Source organism: Rhinoraja longicauda, chromosome 8, assembly GCF_053455715.1.
Source record: "Rhinoraja longicauda isolate Sanriku21f chromosome 8, sRhiLon1.1, whole genome shotgun sequence".
NCBI classification, from domain to species: Eukaryota; Metazoa; Chordata; class Chondrichthyes; order Rajiformes; family Arhynchobatidae; genus Rhinoraja; species Rhinoraja longicauda.
The window spans coordinates 46,529,904-46,543,421 of NC_135960.1; the positions used below are offsets into that span (position 1 = coordinate 46,529,904).

A 13,518-nucleotide genomic window follows, 5' to 3' on the forward strand; every position below is an offset into this window, starting at 1 on the left:
ACCGTGCCATGCTTAAATGATTGAAAAGTTCATGGGAACATAAAGGTGAATTTGTATTACTGTAGCACAACACACAACTTGGAGTTTACATCTAGCTTAAATAGTTCTGACTTGCCCCAAAATCGCAAATTGCATGGACCTAGTCATCCATGTAGTTACAATTTTGTGACAATAAATAAATTACCAAAAATCCCTCCGTTCATGAAAGGTCATGTTCTAGAATGGGATTAATGGCACGCCTTGAAATTAACAACCAGTTTTTACTCTATGATCAGTATCGAGCAAAATAACAATCCATTCAGTTCAGCATCTTTCAATAATTCAGTAAATTCCTCACATACAAGGTTTGATGCTCATCTCCAAATTACTACCAAAAATCAGCAACAATTGATTAGTGGCAATAAACTACATATATTCTTGGAGATCCAGCATGTTGTCCCAAAAAGCAAAACATTGTAGTTGCTCAATATACATTTCCAGACCCGTTTCTAGAGGGACATGTGTAAAGGTTAAAAGACCTCTAGCCCATATCCAAAACGTGATAGATCTTTGTTAATTGATTGATCAGTGCAATTAGTTTGAGCATCAAGAGATGGATAGACCAGCAGCAAATGTGGTATGAAGAGATTAAAGCAGATCAGACAAACAACAACTTGAGAGAAAAAAAGATTTACAATTGAAAAAAAAAAATCACCTACCCTCTCTATCCATTTTCCGGAACTTTAATAATTATACTAAATTGCTAAGGATGCCAAATGCGTTTTACTTTCAGAGCCATTCTTGGGCATGGTGCTGGTATGCACATTCCTTGGGGTATACAAAATGGTGATGCATTAGTTGGAGGAGATCCCATAGTATTGATTATAATCTATTTTGTTTTGTCGTCTAATGCAGGGATCTCCAAACTATGGCCCGCAGGCCACATCCGGCCCGCCATGAGATTTTATACGGCCAGCGCGGCAGGCTCTGAGCAGCGGGGACTGGAGGTAGAAGCTGCCGGTGGAGGTTCACCGGAGAGCAGATCGCCACCGACCCGAAGCCGGGACAAGGCAAGAGATCGCAGCGCCCCCTCGCAAACAACAAACCCAAGGAAACTTCCCTCCTCGCCGCCACCAATCACCCGGGGGGGGGGGGAGAGAGAGAGGGTGAGAGTCAGCGTCGAGGGAACAGCTGGTGAAAGCAGGAGCACGGGGAGGGGGAGGGTGTCAGAGGGTCCGTCCGGTGAAGGAGTGCCGCCAGTTGCCGGGGCTGCTCCCTCGCTCTCTCTCTCTCTCTCTCTCTCACAGCACCAGCGAGATCCGTGCCGCTGCTCCACTCTCTTCCTCAGCCCCATCTCCCTCCAACACAGCGAAATATGAACAAACACAAGTGAATCTTCCCTCCTTGCCGCCGCCACCGCCACTCACCCCGGGGATGCGGGGCTTCTGAACAACAACTACACTTGTGTTTGTTCTTCTTTCTCTGCGTTAGAGGGACACGTGGCCGGGGAAGAGAGTGGATGAGCGGCACAGATCTCGTTGGAGCTGGGAGAGAGAGAGAGGAAGCAGCCCCCGCCAAGTGGAGGCGCTCCTTCACCAGACCCTCTGACACCCTTCCCCTCCCCCCACTCTCACCTGCTGCTCCCTCTACCCCGACTCTTCCCCCCCCCCACACTCTCTCTTCCCCCCCCCCACTCTCTCTGCCCCCCTCTCTCTCTCTCTGGCCCCTACCCTCTCACCCCCCCCCCCCAGTGGTGGTTACTGTATTTTCTGTTTTATAAATAATCTATACCTACAGTAAATATACATTCCAATATTTCCAGCTCTTTTAAAAAATTGAATATTATTTATTTGTTACAATATAAACCTAATGTAAATTAACCTAATCTAACCTAGTTTAACCTTTCCTAATCTAATCTAACATAACCTTGTCTAAATGTTTTTGAGTTCATTAAATTAATATAACTCACACCTCTATATTTTTTCCTACAGCCCGCAAAAATGTGCCATTTAATGTGGCTCTCGTGTTGAAAGGTTTGGAGGCAATTTTTCACCATAAGAAAAGCAGCCCATTTGGTGAATTTTCAATTCAAGTCACTGAAGTATCTGAACTTGTATAATTTCCGTACAAGAAATGCTCATTCCCTTCTACATTTCTTTTCCCAAAATCTTGGATGTACATCTAAGGAGTCTTGAAAAACCTACATTTGTATTTTTTTGAATTAAAAATGGGGGCAAAATTGCTTTACCTGTTCTAAGTATATTTATATCGCTCCCAAACTTTGTCAACCACTTGTAAACTGCATAGACTATATTCAGAATTCCTAACCTGCAGGCTATTGGGAACATGCAGATGCTGATTTACACTGAAGATAGACACAAAATGCGAGAGTAAATCATTGGGGCAGGCAGCATCTCTGGAGAGAACAAATGGGTGACATTTCAAGTCGAAACGCTTCACATGGGAACTAGTCTTTGATGGCACTGGAGAGATGAGTCGCATGTTAAACAGGTAAAATTTTTCAATGTTTCCAAATAATACTGAAACCTTTTGGGTTGGTCAGAGTCAAATGACCTAGCAAAACCAAGCAATTTGAAGTTGCATATGGGATTGGTTGTGGCAGAAGGGGGAGAGGTAGGTAGTGGTAGTAGAAAATTTGTATTGTTTTAACAATTGGGGATATAATTTGAATTGTAAACTAGTGAATCCTTTAAAACCAGTGACTGAATGCACTACTGATTGAATTCCAAGTTTTACATGTTTGCTTAAAAATGGCAAAACTCCACACATTTCAAATAACAAGAAATATTGCCTTGCAACTGTTTCATTACAATCCAAGCAGAAGTTAGGTTATTAATATTTTCAACATTTAAAGTATCAATATTTGTTGAGGTATAAATCAGTTTGGGTAATTAAAATTAAAAATGTTTCATGAATGCAGTCTTTGAATACGATTTAGATTCCCTTTCTTTGGAAATGGGTGTACTGCCAAATTTATATGGTGATACAATATTTAAAAGGTCCAATCTTCTTTTCAATGTTGTACGCTTGCGTGTTGTACACAAAAAGTAGCAGTCAATATGCAAAGCAATTGAAAAGAAAATTACTTCAAATGACCAGCATCAACAAACAGGCAACCAGGTGGGATTTTGGCTCTCGGATTGTCTTAGCTTAAGAAAAGGTGGTACAAGGAAAAATTCTATAGATTGACGATATACAGTTGCTCACAGTAATGTTATTTGTGACATTGCTCCAAGATGCTCAAATGCTGTCTCAGGTTGAAACTATTAGAGGGATAGGCATTCATCTGGTAGGCTCATGTTCAAGGGGTGAGAAACAAAAGTCTGGAGGTGAAGCAACAATCTGAAAGAACTACTCAAAAAGATTTCCATCTATCATTGGAGAAATTCTGGATTTCATTCTTAAGGTAATAGCAGTTCCTTTAGAAAAGATAGAAGTATAGAAATATACAAAATCCTGTAGAATTATGAGTGGCATAGAGTCTATTTCCAAAGGAGTGCAGTGTGAGAGGGAGAAAGTTTAAGACGAGAGGGGAAAAGTTTAAAAGATGTGAGGCAAGAATTTTTCGTTTACACAAGAGTTGTAAATGCCTGGAATGCTTTGCTGGGCAGGTGATAGAAGCTACCTACTTTTAAAGAGGCGTTTAGACATGAACCGGCATGGAGCAAGGAGGATACAGACCATGTGTTATCTCAGTCAGTGTAGACTAGGTGGAGAGTACTGATCTAGATTCCAAAAGATAGAGATGGAATAGTTAGTGTGAAACTATAGTAAGACGGAACAGTGAACACAGCTAAGCATTGCACAGCTAGAATTTGAAAGTGTAATTTTCAGTGGACTTGAAAAAGGTGTGACTGCAATTGTATTCTCCCCTCTTCCCCCAAATCACTACCAATTCCCATCAAGGACAGGAGATAGAAATGTGGTTGGAAAATAGTTGGTTGTGAGGGAAAGGGAATGTGATTGTAGATGACCATCTTTATTGCCAATCAGCAATGGAATTAATATCTACTATACACATTACTCATGATGGTGTATGTGATAACTTTTTACAATGCTACTCATTACAGGATTCAAAGTGGGACACTCGAAAGTCAGAAACTAAATTCACCTTCAGCCCAAAACCTTGCGATTCTGGGCAAAGGTTAAAGAGCAACACACAATTAGAAACACTTGTATGGACTTCAAGGCACCTCAACCTAACCAGTGGAATTAGAGAAAGGTTACAATTGAAGTTTACTATACAAACAGGATATTAGATGAGAAAGAATGAAAAATTATTTCCCTGGCCCACCCCTCTTTGGAACAGAGACCAAACATTTACAAGAGCGGAGGGACGGAGAAATTAAATAGTGAACAATTTAATTCCAAAGGTTAACAAATTCACGTCAAAATGTGATGGTATGTTGTAAATTAATCAAATTAGGTGTTTTGTGAAGCACGCAGGATCAAATTAACAATGCTCTACAACATGGAATTCAACAAAACAAAAATTGAGTAAGTGGCTGAAACATATATAAAAAGGATCAAGGAAAAGACTAGTAAATGGCAGAGTGCTGCTGAAAGAACAAGCCACAGCCAGTGCACTTTGGGCTGGTAACTACTCAAGCTGATTTTTATCAAGACTTAAGTGCATTATTTTAGATGCGTGTAGCTTCTGCTTGGTTGGCTTACCAAAGTTTAAAGATTTTAGAATCTTTGCTAGAAGGTTAGATAATGAAACATTTGGAAATAAAGATAAGGCTGTTAAGTCTGTAACAAAATGCGATTGTGATCAATGCAATCTATTTCTGCTCATTCATCTCCATTTGTCTTCAACCTTCGACAAGCTGACCACTCTGAAAGACTCCAAGATCTGCAAGATAAAACCTGCGCAAATTGGATCACACTGCACGAGCTACACTTTTATCTATTCAATCATGACCACAGAAAATCCAGCAATTGCTTCTCTTCCTACTCCCAAACCTCTGGCATTCCCCAGGGATATCTCCTTGACAGTCTTCTTTCCCACTGTTACATACTAACTGTTGATAACAGCTGTTTTCATTTGCATGCGATAATATTTAGCTCCACTACCATCACTTTTGACTGTCCAGTGTTTCAACTGGCAGATTGTTTATTCAACATCCAATAAACAAACTGATTTTTTTTTTTCAAGATGAACAATGTATAAAATCATGAGGGGAAATAGCTAGGGTGAATGCAGTGTCTTTTACCCCGGATATGGGAATCAAGAACCAGAGGAAGGCAGCGAGAGGGGCCCCGAGGGGCAACAAATTAAACTCAGAGGGTGGTGGATATATGGAATGAGCTGGGAGAGGAGGTAGTTGAGGCAAATACTATTAAAGCATTTAAAAGACACTAGGACAGGTCCACGGATAGGAAAGGTTTAGAGAGGTATGGGCATTTTCGTTCTCTTCCAAATTGTTGTAAACACACGCTGCCTACATTATAATGTGACAAGTCCTGCTCGCCAACCATACTTTAACCTTTTCATCCAGATGGTTCGTTGCTTTCGAGATTTTAAAATTTCACCCATCATTCGATCTGTTTCTTTCAGGCCATAACCCACTGCCATCTGCACCCCTCCAAATTTTCAGTCCTCGAGCACGTGTGAATTTAAGAATTTCAACCTCAACTGCCATGCCTTTAACTGCCGAATCTCTCAACTTTATTTCCCTTTCCATTATCAAGATGCTCTCAAAAAACTATTTGAACAGGTATTTTTATCATTCACCTTTTTATCTTTAGTGCTGCTTCAATTTCTGATAACTTTCTGTAAAGCACCATTCAAAAGGCCATAAATAAAATGGAGTTCTAAAATAAAGACCTTGTCCTTAAAGAAATCACATGTTATGGTGGTGTAGTAGCTATATTATTGGGTTTGTAATTCCAAGGCCTGGATAGTTATCTGGAGATAAGAACAAATTCATTCTGGAAAAGCAGCTAGGAAATTTTAAGTCAGTTAAATTAATCTACAAACAAAACCATCATAAAACTGCCAGGATGCTGTAAAAAAACTCGACCTAACAGTGCGATTAACCAGCAGGGTACTGTTATACAAAAATGCTAATAAGGATTATGTGGCATGGACCTAGGAAACACTTCAAATATTTGGGCACAAGCAAAGGTCTTCGTGTCTGCACCTATATTGAGCCAAAGGGGCTGTTTCTGTGCTGCATGACTCTATGAACAGGTATCTAAACCGGAGAGCCACCTCAGAGACTAATCAAGCATCAGGACTCACAGTGAAGGCATAAAGGGCAAACACAATCATCCTGGAGACAAAATTCCATTGTTAAAAATGGTAATTCAGAACAGCGTCAAGTGGGTCTAAACCAAGATCCCATGGCAATGTTGTAGACTAAGATTGACTTGTGCAGCAAAATTGAGTTCCAGTACAACTCATGAGCACGGTGGGATATAATTAGTGGCTCATCAAGTCTTGGGACCAACTCTAGCTAATTAACTGTAAAAAAAAAAGCACAGTAGGAGTAGCAAGACTCCAGTTTCTTCTGACATTCAAGTACATTAGTTGCTGCCGAGTTCCCGACCATCAACACCCCAGGGATTCTGACTGTCGGAAAATTAAGTGGATTGGCCACAAAAATACTACACTTGCAAGTGTAGATTGGAAGCTTTGCCTTTACCATACTCATGGTACAAGTCAATTGTGTGACAAAATATTCTCCAATTACATGGATGAATGCACCTTCAATCTTTTTGTGAATAAATACCTTCGATTTGTACCAGCATCTGCAGTTATTTTCTTACACTATTCAATCTCAAAGCAATGCATAAGAATAGAAATACCATCCAGTACCTTAAAAGCTTCCACAAACTCCAAAATCACAAAGTCAAGCTGTAGTGTACATTTATATTGGAACTGCAGCAACCCAACCAGGCATCTGCAACAGCACCTCGCGATCCTTCGTTTGATTTAGAAAACAAGAGAATAGTTGAGTTAGGTTTCATTTATTGACAATAAATTATTGTCACATGTACCAAAGTACAGTGAAAAGCTTTTGTTGCATGCTAACCAGTCAGCAGAAAGACAATACATGATTACAATTGAGCCATCCAGTGTACAGATACATGTTAAAGGAAATAACTTGAATAACTTTTGGTGCAAAAATGGATATCCAGCAAGTGGGATATAGCTTAGGTTACAGAAAGTGAAGTTTAAAAAAATGGCTGTAGAAAAATTCTGTGGAAGCACTACCCATGGACCTGCAAATTCATAGTGGTAAAGACTAAAACACAGAACCAGGCCCTTTGGCTTGAGTTTGCTCTGATCACCAATCAGCCATTTGCACCAATCCAATCCCATTTTTAAAATTCAACCCGTCAATTTTATAAATGACCCCAGAGTCTAGTGCTCACCTGCACATTAGGGGCAATTTATAGAGACCAATAGAGACCAATTAACCTACCCACCTCGTAAATCTTTGGGACATGGGTGGAAATCAGAGCACCCGGAGGAAACCCACGTGGTCGAAGGGAGAACTGGGAAATTCCACATAGACAGCACCCAAGGTCACGATCAAACCCGGGTCTATTTGTCTTTGGGATGTGGGAAGAAATTGGAACAAACAGGATCACAGAGAGAATTTGTAAACACCACACAGGCTGTACCCAAAGCCAAGATTGAACCTGGGTCTCTGGTGCAGCGAGGCAGTGACTGACTGCACAACCTTCCTTCCAGATATATATTCAATTGTAGCATTCCAAATGGAACTGGATGTGCCATTGCATTCCAGATTCCAAGATTTCCTAGCTCTTAATCCTCCTACATTATAATAATTTCTCTGCGTCTACACTCTTCATTATATTTATCCACACAGCTGACGGCCTTATACCCGGAATCCATTGGTAAATCTCTTCTACGCCATCACCAAAGCTTTCATATCTTTCCCAAAGTGTGGTTCACAGAACTGGACACAATATTCCAAAGTGGCCAAAACAATGCTTTCTGAAGGTTCATTGTGACGTCCTTGCTGAAATACATCCCTGCTCTTATAAAAGTGAGATCAGGAATCCATAAGCATTTAAACTATATTTTCCAAACTAATATGAAATACAACATATTATGCACATATAGTCCCAGATTTCTGTAGAAACACAATTCGGGAATTTTAGATAATAGACAATAGGTGCAGCAGTAAGCCATTCGGCCCTTCGAGCCACCACCACCATTCAATGTGATCATGGCTGATCATTCTCAATCTGTACCCCGTTCCTTCCTTCTCCCCATACCCCCTGACTCCGCTATCCTTAAGAGGCCTATCTAGCTCTCTCTTGAATGCATTCAGAGAATTGGAGGTATTTATTCACAAAGTGCTGGAGTAACTCAGCAGGTCGGGCAGCATCTCGGGAGAGAAGGAATGGGTGACGTTTCGGGTCGAGACCCTTCTTCAGTCTGCCTGACCTGCTGAGTTACTCCAGCACTTTGTGAATAAATACCTTCGATTTGTACCAGCACCTGCAGTTATTTTCTTATTCAGAGAATTGGCCTCCACTGCCTTCTGAGGCAGTGAATTCCACAGATTTACAACTCTGACTGAAAATGTTTTTCCTCATCTCCGTTCTAAATGGCCTATCCCTGATTCTTAAACTGTGCACCTGGTTCTGGACTCCCCCAACATTGGGAACATGTTTCCTGCCTCTAATGTGTCCAACCCATTAATAATCTTATATGTTTCAATAAGATCCCCTCTCATCCTTCTAAATTCCAGTGTATACAAGCCTAGCCGCTCCAGTCTTTCCAGATAGCAAGAATATCCTTCCTCAAATTTGGAGACCTAAACTGCACACAGTACTCCAGGTGCAGTCTCACTAGGGCCCTGTACAACTGCAGAAGGACCTCTTTGCTCCTATACTCAACTCCTCTTGTTATGAAGGCCAACATTCCATTGGCTTTCTTCACTGCCTGCTGTACCTGCATGCTTCCTTTCAGTGACTGATGCACTAGGACACCCAGATCTCGTTGTACGTCCCCTTTTCCTAACTTGACACCATTCAGATAATAATCTGCCTTCTTATTCTTACCACCAAAGTGGATAACCTCACACTTATCCACATTAAACTGCATCTGCCCACTCACACAACCTGTCCAAGTCACCACGCAACCTCATAGCATCTTCCTCACAGCTCACACTACCACCCAACTCTGTATCATCTGCAAATTTGCTAATGGTACTTTTAATCCCTTCATCCAAGTCATTAATGAATATTGTAAATAGCTGCAGTCCCAGCACCGAGCCTTGCGGTACCCCACTAGTCACTGCCTGCCATTCTGAAAGGGACCCATTTATCCCCACTCTTTGCTTTCTGTCTGTCAACCAATTCTCTATCCATGTCAGTACCCTACCCCCAATACCATGTGCTCTAATTTTGCCCACTAATCTCTTATGTGGAACCTTGTCAAAGGCTTTCTGAAAGTCGAGGTACACCACATCCACCGGTTCTCCCCTGTCAATTTTCCTAGTTACATCCTCAAAAAATTCGGAATGATCCTGCTACTGCTATCCAAATGCTCCGCAATCTCCTCTTTTATAATTCACTCCAGCATCTTCCCCACCACTGATGTCAGACTAACTGGTCTATAATTTCCCATTTTCTCTCTCCCTCCTTTCTTAAAAAGTGAGATAACATTAGCTACCCTCCAATCCACAGGAACTGATCCTGAATCTATAGAACATTGGAAAATGATCACCAATGCGTCCATAATTTCTAGAGCCACCTCCTTAAGTACCCTGGGATGCAGACCATCAGGCCCTGGGGATTTATCAGCCTTCAGTCCCATCAGTCTACCCAACACCATTTCCTGCCTAATGTGGATCTCCTTCAGTTCCTCCGTCACACTAGGATCTCTGGCCACTAGAACATCTGGGAGATTGTTTGTATCTTCCTTAGTGAGGACAGATCCAAAGTACCAGTCTGCCATTTCCGTGTTCCCCATAATAAATTCCCCTGCTTCTGTCTTCAAGGGACCCACATTTGCCTTGACTATTTTTTTCCTCTTCACATACCTAAAAAAGCTTTTACTATCCTCCTTTATATTATAGACAATAGGTGCAGGAGGAGGCCATTCGGCCCTTCGAGCCAGCACCGCCATTCAATGTGATCATGGTTGATCATTCTCAATCAGTACCCCGTTCCTGCCTTCTCCCCATACCCCCTGACTCCGCTATCCTTAAGAGGTCTATCTAGCTCTCTCTTGAATGCATTCTGAGAATTGGCCTCCACTGCCTTCTGAGGCAGAGAATTCCACAGATTCACAACTCTCTGACTGAAAAAGTTTTTCCTCATCTCAGTTCTAAATGGCCGACCCCTTATTCTTAAACTGTGGCCCCTTGTTCTGGACTTCCCCAACATTGGGAACATGTTTCCTGCCTCTAACGTGTCCAACCCATTAATAATTTTATACGTTTCGATAAGATCTCCTCTCATCCTTCTAAATTCCAGTGTATTGGCTAGCTTACCCTCATACCTCATCTTTTCTCCCCATATTGCCTTTTTAGTTATCTTCTGTTGCTCTTTAAAAGATTCCCAATCCTCTGGCTTCCCACTCTTCTTTGCTATGATATACTTCTCTATTTTTATGCTGTCCTTGATTGCCCTCTTACTCCCCTTAGAATCGTTCCTCCTCTTTGGGATAAATTGATCCTGCAACTTCTGCATTGTTCCCAGGAATATCTGCCATTGCTGTTCCACAGTCTTCCCTGCTCGGGCCTCCTCCAGTCAAATCTGGCCAGCTCCTGCCTCATGCAATCCCCTTTGCTATACTGTAATACTGACTCTTCCGATTTTCCCTTCTCCCTCTCAATTTGTAGAGTGAAACATCATATTGTGATCTTTTACCTTGAGTCCCCTTATCAGATCAGGTTCATTACACACTAAATCCAGATTTGCCTTCTCCCTGGTAGGCTCTGGTAGAATCCATCTCAGAGGCACTCCACAAACTCTCTTTCCTGGGGTCAATTACCAACCTGATTTTCCCAGTCTACCTGCATGTTGAAATCTCCCATAACCACCGTAGCATTACATTTGCGACATGCCAATTTTAGCTCTTGATTCAACTTGCACCCTATGTCGAGGCTACTATTTGGGGGCCTGTAGATAACTCCCATTAGGGTCTTTTTACCCTTACAATGCCTCATTTCTATCCATACTGATTCTACATCTCCTGATTCTATGTCACCCCTTGCAAGGGAGTGAATATCATTCCTTACCAACAGAGCCTCTTCTCATTCTTCCTACTAAAATATAACATTTCATAATTCTCAGCATAAAATTTTATTTTGCAACTATCTGGCCATTCCATCAACCTGTGAACATTTAGATAGGGAGATAGGCCCTTTACCCAACCGAGACCACGCATATCATCAACGACCATTTTCACATATCCTACTCCAATGTTAATTTTCTCCATGTTGTCAGCAATTCCCCCCCTCCCCTAGATTCTCCCACTCACCTAAATGCAAGGGGCAATTTAGAGGCCAATTAACCTACCAACCCACATGTCTTTGGCATGTGGGAAGAAGTCAGAGCACCTGGAAGAAACTCTGGCAGTCCCAGGGAGAATGTGCAAACTCCACAAAGACAGGATTGAATCCGGATCTCTGGCTCTGTAAAGCAGTGGCACTACAAGTTGCATCACTGTTCCACCTTGGAACGATTGTAATCTCAAGATTCACTCTCCATGCCAGTGTCAAAAGATATTAAAAATATCTAAGTACCTAGGACTGCGCCATGGGATGAAGTTATATAGAGTGCAGGAAGGCATGCATGGAGTATAAAGAGGAGAAAATAATTCACTCCTGCAATGATACTATATGTTGCACCAACTAATCTTGCAATTGAACAAACTTGGACTAATTTCTCTGGAGCTTTGGAGATTGAGGGAGACCTGATAGAAGTATATAAAATTACAAGAGGCATAGTCAGGGTAAATAGTCAAAGCCTTTCCCCCAGAGTGGACATGTCAAATACTAGAAGGTACTTCTTTAAGTTGAGGGGGAATATTTAAAGAAAACTGCGTGGGGAAAGTTTTTTGGTTAACAAAACAGAGTGATAGGTGCCTGGTGTCTGGAGCAGTGGTGGAAGCAGGCAAGATAGTGACTTTTAAGCAGCTTTTAGATAGGCATGTGAATATGTATGTAATGGGGGATATGGATCATGTGCAAGCAGAGATTAACTTGGCATCATGATCACACAAACATTGCAGGCCAAAATGCTTGCTCGTATATTGCACTGTTCAATGGGTCCTTGCATTTAACTACCTAAACTTCAAAGCAGTTAATGTACTTGACATGAATATTTAAGGAATAGTGTTATCAACATAGCTGTTTATACTCTGAGTGACATTCTCAACAGATATCTAATCTGACAAAACTAAATTCGCTGCCAAGTTGAATTTACTACGACATAGACATTTTTGCCAGCCTCTCTCTATTACATGATCTGCAATCTGCTTGATGACTTATTATCCTATAGCTGTCATATTTTTTGAAATAAAATGGAGAATGCATGATCTCACTCTTTTGAAACATGGGATTTGGTAACAGTATTGTACAAAAGTTACTTTAAAAAAATAAAGACAATAAGCTCATGGTTAAGAATATTTCATCTGAGAACAACTTGAACAATGTGAATGAGAAAATATTGTCAATGAACATGGTTATTGACAAACCCAATGAATTACACAAACATGCTAGTGTCATTGAATTCACAGGTTTGTATAAATTTACTGTAAATACTCCTTATTACCCCTATAGTTTAAATATACAACATGGCAACAAGCCCTTCCGCCCACCCAAGTTCACGCCGACCATCAATCACCCGTTCATACTAGTTCTATGTTATACCACTTTCATAGTACTCCCTACACACTAAGGACAATTTACAGAGGACAAATATAAAATTTCCACAATTTTTTGCTTTTCGAAAAACAGATTTAAGAAATGAAGACAGGTTTAACTTACAATTACCACAACTAGAAATGTCATTTCAATGAGCAGATTTGAATTAAGCTTGTAAAGTCTTCTCATAATCAATTGACGATCAAAAATTCATTCAACGTTAATTGATCTCGCAAACATTTACTTTCTGCGGTAATTCTTGATAAATCATCTAAATTTTTAAAAAATCAATGCAAACTGTAACTGAAAATACCCAATTTTAAATGCACATTTACTACTCAGTAAAGTTAACAAAAAAGTCACACCCGTTGTGATTTGGTAACGCCCAATAACCGCACAAGGACTGTTTTATCACCATTCACAATCAGTGATCATATTCTCGACAGCCTCGTACAGCCAATGCGCCATACACTGGCGCAAAGGCGTACTAAACTGCCTAGGATGATACAAATCAATGCTTAGAGGCTTCCATTCCCTTTGTAAGTTTTAAATATATATATATTTCACGATCGTTACACTGAAAACAATATATTAACAGGAGGAAAAAGGACATTTCAGGGCTCGAATTCAAAACACTGCTGAAATAACAAGCTTG

At 40.8% G+C, this 13,518-nt stretch overlaps 1 protein-coding gene across 6 annotated transcripts in view; it reads right to left on the reverse strand.

The window, feature by feature from the left end:
- The window catches only part of pkp4 (plakophilin 4), a 132,305-nt gene that overhangs the window by 118,209 nt on the left and 578 nt on the right, over positions 1–13,518 (reverse strand). The gene's annotated exons all lie outside the window — the stretch shown is intronic.